At 41.1% G+C, this 6208-nt stretch overlaps 1 long non-coding RNA gene across 1 annotated transcript; it reads right to left on the reverse strand.

Moving 5' to 3' along the window:
• Positions 1 to 1822: 1822 nt before the first annotated feature.
• On the reverse strand, positions 1823 to 4305 carry LOC107833273 (uncharacterized). The gene is made up of 2 exons (XR_001658988.1): positions 3912 to 4305; positions 1823 to 2360 (listed from the first exon to the last, which is right to left on the reverse strand). It is a non-coding gene; the product is annotated as an uncharacterized LOC107833273 (long non-coding RNA).
• Positions 4306 to 6208: the final 1903 nt, after the last annotated feature.

Below are 6208 nucleotides of genomic sequence, written 5' to 3' on the forward strand. Positions count from 1 at the left end.
TCCATCCATCCATCCATCCATCCATCCATCCATCCATCCATCCATCCATCCATCCATCCAGGTGCTTGTGCCTATCTCCAGAAAACGTTTCGGGCGAGAGGGGTTCACCCTGGACAGGTCGCCAGTCTGTCGCAGGCATTACTGACCTTTCTCCCCTTTACATTTTTCGATTCTTCAAAAGCGTAGCAAATCTTATCAATCATCAGAGAGACGCATAAATATTAGAGGTAAATCTGCCTTTCTTAAAAGACATCATGCAACAAATTTTGCTGCACATTTGCTACTTTGCAAATGTCAATTCCTGCAATAAAAATAGCATTTAAAAAAAGACAGATGGTGTTAATGCATTATTCTTAGTGATACATATGCATATGTATGTACACGCATCTATACATTCCCAGGCTGGGTATGAAAGCTATCTATGGATCAGTCCTCCTCCTCTTTTTCATGTTATTATTACAGGGCCTTCCTCAAAAACCTTGAAACTATACTCACGTTCTTATTGGCCGATAAACAAATGCACTTGACTCTTTTGTGTTGCTTAGCAACGGAAGCCAGTCCCTATTTTTTTTTTATATATATGAAAAACCAGGATGCTGCCAATCTGGAGACTTACAGGGTGCAGTGTGCAGGAGATGCTGCTGAGATGCATTTTTAATTCTATCATTGCGAGCTTTTATTAGCGAAAAGAGCTGAAGGCGCTGACACGGGTCGACCTCAGAGAGAGGCTGACTTTAGCCTTCAGTGTCACTGGAGATGATGCCCTTTCACTGCTCAAACGTTGCTTGTATTTGGCTCCTCTTAGCTTTAGATTTCAATAAATCAACCCCAGATTTTTAGGATTTGCTAGGTTGTAGTAGAAGAAGTGCATGTCTCCTGGTCAGCAAAGGCGGGTTTGGTACCATGTTCATTAGGAATAACAAAGACTGGGATACTGTCAGCTCAGTCATGCAGGTTTCCTGGTAACGAGCAAAGGTAAGTATATGTGGTATGTTTTCAAATTAATCTCTATAGCCTCAAGCCACAGCTCATACAGGAATGAGGATTTTGTGTATTTAGGCTGCCCTTTTGTTCCCTTTTCATCCCTGGTAGCTTTATGACAGACAAGTACATTATGTATTTTTGCAAAGTGGGATGAGTAGACTTCTTTAAACATCCACCTGCCACCTATGGTTGTTTTTCTGTTCACTGGGTGTCATTTCTTTACCATTTTTAACATTAAGCAAGGTTAAAAGGCGACTATGTTCAATAGAGTAGCGATCGCAGCGTGCGCGCTCTGCTTCTCATCTTCAGCAGATATCTGATGTTTGCTCAAGTCTGTTTACAGATATTAATGTAGCCTTACTGCAGGCCTTGTATGCAGACTGAATACTGGCTGTGTGGAACAAAAAAAGGCAACAAAAATAAGACTCGTTCTGTATCTTCATCGCTTTTTACTTTCTCTGGCTAACATGTGACGTCCATGCCTTTGCTCATGTGTGCATATTCACACATTCTGATGTCTTATTCTGCTGGTTGCACATCTTCTCACCAAATCTGCAAATTTTAGTTTTACAACTTGATCATTTCCAGCACAGGAAAGGCTGTTTCCTCAGTTCACAGTGGGCCCTCCTATTGATGTGTGATCTATTGCATTACTATAAGTGATGCTAAAAGTGAACCCATGACTACAGCTCAGGTCTCCTTTAGATAAAATGAATGATTGCGCGTTTAAATGCACATAAAACCTTCCTGTTGGGTTTCCTCTGATAATGCTGTCGCGAAAGTGTTGGTGCTGAAGTGAAAAAAAAAAAAAAGAAAAAAAACATCTGGAACACACATGAAACTTTTAAGGGTTTATTTTACTTCATAACGAACTGAAAACACACATTTCATCCAAGGTTGTTGAATAAATGGGAGGAATACAATAGAACAAAGCTGCTTCCCTGTATTTTTTTATTTATTTTTTTACAAGGCACTTTATGACATAATTACAGTTTTTCCCTGAGCAGCTTTCACCGCACGATTCAGTACCATGCCTAAATTATCCTTTTTGATTGCAATTTTGCCGGTAATTAACATTACTGAATGCTGGTTCGCGCAGGGACTGAATCAGAGCGTTTTAGGGGGGGGATTTTAAAGGGCAGCTTGCTGGTGGAAAAAAAAAAAACTGGAAATCTTGTCATTAACGTCAGCGCCGACTGTGCGTGCAGGGGTGCAAAGGTGGTGCATACAGAAGGGCACTTGCTTGTGCTGAGAGGTAGACTGGGACTTGTTGTTCTTTGATGAGCATCACAACAAAATCACTAGTCTTCCACTCAGCATCACCAATACTTCATCCCAGGCTTGACTGGGTCCTCATCCTCGTGCTTCAGTCTGCGCTGGAAGAAGAAGAAGAAGGAGAAGGAAAAACAAGGAGATTGGAAACTTGAGTCTGTTTTTTTTCCCCTTCTCTCATTAAGGAGCCAATGGCTTCATGTGTGCCACAGAGTGGATTCAAGAATTAGAGGCATTTGCCGCACACAGCGTGTGTCGGCGGTGCTGCGGAGCACGAGCTCCCAGCGTGTCAGGTTGTGAACTTTAGTCGCAGATGGAAACGGTACATGCAATCTCCATCTCTGCGCTTCCCTCAACCTATTTCTCTCTGAAGCCTGTTGACATTCCATCCTTCCTTTGTTGTTTTAATGCCAACCTTTCAGCTCCTCTCAAAAGAGCGAGACAGGAGGGGTGCTGGGGGTTGCGAGGAGGGGTGGTGGGACACGGAAACAGAGAAAGCGGATCACAGCACAGAAATCTTAACACGGTGCACAGCTGAAAGCTCGTGGAGGGGCTTTTTGTGTGTGTGTGTGTGCTCCTCTGTCTACCAGGACACATTTGGACCGAAAGAGAGAGAACAGACGTGGAGAACGTCCTGCATCCCCAGTATGTGTTTGAGTCGGTAGCTATGCAACAAGACTGGGAGTGAGTGGGAGTGGGGGGATGGGAAGATAGGGGCCAGTTTAGTAAGAGGAAGGAAGTGAGGCAAGAGGGTAAAAGGGGAGGAGGAGGCGGAGGAGAAGGGGGGTCCTTGAGTGCAAACTAGGAAAAAAAAAAAGAGACAATTTGTACGAAAAGGAAAAACCTGCTTAGAGATAATCTATAAGACTAACCAACTTATTTATTTTTTGGTGTCGATTTAAAGCAAATTAGGCAACTTCCTTGGAAGAAGGAAAACATCTGCTCAAAAAAAAAGAATCAATTTGATTTTTAAGCTAGGTCGTGAAATCAATGGACGCGCTACGGTGACCAGCAATAAGTCCAAACATTGCTGAAAAATAACTCCCAGATGAAGCTGCTGTTCCCACCGGATCGACAGCTTGGAGGGAGGGGAACGACTGGCCACAGACGTGGGAGCTGTCCAGTGTCTCGGTGCTGAATGACGCCCTACTATTCCTCCATCTCCTCCTCAGCTCCTCGCCTCGGCCCGGGAAGAAAAGAGACAACATGCCACCTGTTGCTGCGCCCAACTTTTCTCTGAGGAGGCTAAAAAAAAACAAAAAAAAAAACAAAAACGGGCCAACACATCTCTCCTGTCCGGGATTACAAAATGCGCCGCGGTTTGGAAGTGTTTATATGTTTGTTTGCCTATTTTTTTTTCCTCTTTACCCCCCCCCCCTTCTCAAATCACAGCTACACATGACGACATGATAAACACTTTTTCTTCACGCGAGGCAGGAAGGAAGGAGAGGAAATACGGGCTGTCGTGTGTCGATATAAGACGCTTTCAGCGTTTTCACTTTTTTTCCACCCCCTTTTTGGTAAACTGATTTTAATCGCGTTTGGTCGAAAATATATATATATAAATTAAAAAAGACGACAGTTGTGGCGGTTAAAAGAAGCAAACCGGACTGTTTCAGTGGAATAAATCACAATAAAAACAATCATACACTCACCGTTCAATTATTCCGACGAACCTCTGAGCATCCGAGGCCTGAGCTGTTTTACTGTTTGCGCCTCTCTCTCTCTTTCTCTCTCCCTCTCTCTCTCTCTCCGAGCTTCTCTTTCTTACAGAAACCAGCCACATTCTGAGCCCTCCCATCTGAGCTCCACGTAATGGTTATCGTGATGTTACTGGGTAAGCTGGAGGAAGATGGATCAGCCGTGTTTATATACGTCTGCTGCCCGGAGGAGACAAGAAGGAGGTGGGACGATGCGGAGTGACGACTGCGCGAGGAGACCAATTGACGTGATTTTTAGTTTATTTATTTATTTATTTATTTATTTATTATTTTTTTTATTTTTTCAGACCGCGTTAAGGGTGTGGCCCGAACCGGTAGCCAAATTACATTAGATGAAGGTTAAAACTATGAATAAAACATATGGTGAGTGAGGCTGGATCTCTCTGTAGGATGTTGATATTGCCAATATACTGTTTCTATTTCAAGATGTATTTTTTTTCTCCCCTGTATGGCTGAGGTATTATTATTATTATTATTATTATTATTATTATTATTATTACTAAAATTTTGGTCGGTAATTGAATTTGGTGAAGAAATAAACAATAATTAAAAAAAATACAGTAATATGAAGTGAATTATGCCCAACTCAGTGCAGAATAAACAGTTTGAGAACATAAATGAACAAACAGCATAATGAAGACCAAGGAAGACAGAAGGGATGAACAGTAAAGGATGAAGTTGTGTAGAAGACTAAAGCCGAGTTAAGTGATGAACAAATATTGAGCATCTCAGAGTACAATCCTAAAAATGTGCAAAAGCACAGCAAAATCACAAGCCAACAAAGATCTGGCTTGTCATTTAGCAGGCAGGCCACAGAAGGAGACAAGTAGCCAAGAGGAGAGCCACAGTCCGCTGGAGGATCCGTCAGCAGGTCAACTTCCTGAAAGGCTTCACCGTTTGGCCTTTCAGGGAGATTAGAACTGATGCAATTGCTTAAAATCACAAGAGGACCGATCCAAAGTTTGCCACAGAATCTGCAGGTGACACAGCAAAGGTGCTCTGGCCAGATGAGAGTATAGTTGAACCATTTTACTCAGACGTTGAATGCTTTGTGTTCTAAAAAGGCTACTACTGCCCACAAAACAATGCTGAAACATGGAGGTGGCAGCATAAGTGGTGGGAGGACAATTATCTTCAGTATGAACAGAGTGGGAGAATGGTAAGTATTGATGAGGGAAACGTGGCTAAAAACAGGACAAATTCTGGGAGAGAAGCCTGCTTGTGCCTCAAACGATTTGAAACTGAAATATATGTTCATTTTACAGCAAGAAAGCAACACTAAAAACACAGTCGTATTTCCTTTTTGAATTATCATTATTATTTTTTATAATCTTCATGTATTAACATGGTCAAGTTAAAGTCCAGAGCCAAGCCAAGCTGAAAATATGTGGCAACACTTGACACATGTATGTTTTCAGTATTTAACTGAGCAGTCTGACTAAAGTGGAGCAAATCTGCAAAGACGAATCAGCAAAAAATGTAATTCTATAAATGCGCCATCCCCCCAAAAAAACATTGCTGCTGTGATTGCAGGGAATATGCAATCAGCAACGGAAAGGTTTTTGCAATGAATACAGAAGGGCACCGCTACTTGTAAAATATTTAGAAGACCACGCATCATTTCCTTCCCCTGATGCGTAATAACACACTGCTTTGGGGTCAGTCTTTCACAATAAGATCAAAATAAAACACAATTAATTTAGTGGTTTTATCGTGACAAAATGTGAAAACGCCAAAGAGGCATTAATAACTGAGGTACAGCGAATCTAATTAAATAAAAGTTTAACTCTGAGATCAAGGTTGCAGTTTAAATTTATTTTTAATTAAACGAAAAGCCTACCTGTTGCCTGAAGAAGCTGAACCGATGCAACGGCAACACACTGTAATCTGGTTAGGATAGCATCAGAGCTCAATATCATTTTAATTTGCTGCATAGCAGATAAAGATGTTGCCTTTGGATCAAGTCAAACAAAAACAGTAACTACTCTGTGCTATCATGAAGGCAGTAAAAGATACAACTGTAGTGAGTAATAGAACCAATATGCAATAAGCAGGGTTGTTTAATGAAATAATAATATGAAAATTAGCTAACACTGTCAATCATTTAAAATAAACAAAAATGTTGATTGCAATAATTTACGTTACTATTTATAGGGGGAATATTTGAGAGAAACTCAGATGCAAAATTGAAAGTAAAATGAAAAGAAAAAACAAAAAAAACAAAATTTATT

Source organism: Poecilia formosa, unplaced genomic scaffold, assembly GCF_000485575.1.
Source record: "Poecilia formosa unplaced genomic scaffold, Poecilia_formosa-5.1.2 Scaffold354, whole genome shotgun sequence".
NCBI classification, from domain to species: Eukaryota; Metazoa; Chordata; class Actinopteri; order Cyprinodontiformes; family Poeciliidae; genus Poecilia; species Poecilia formosa.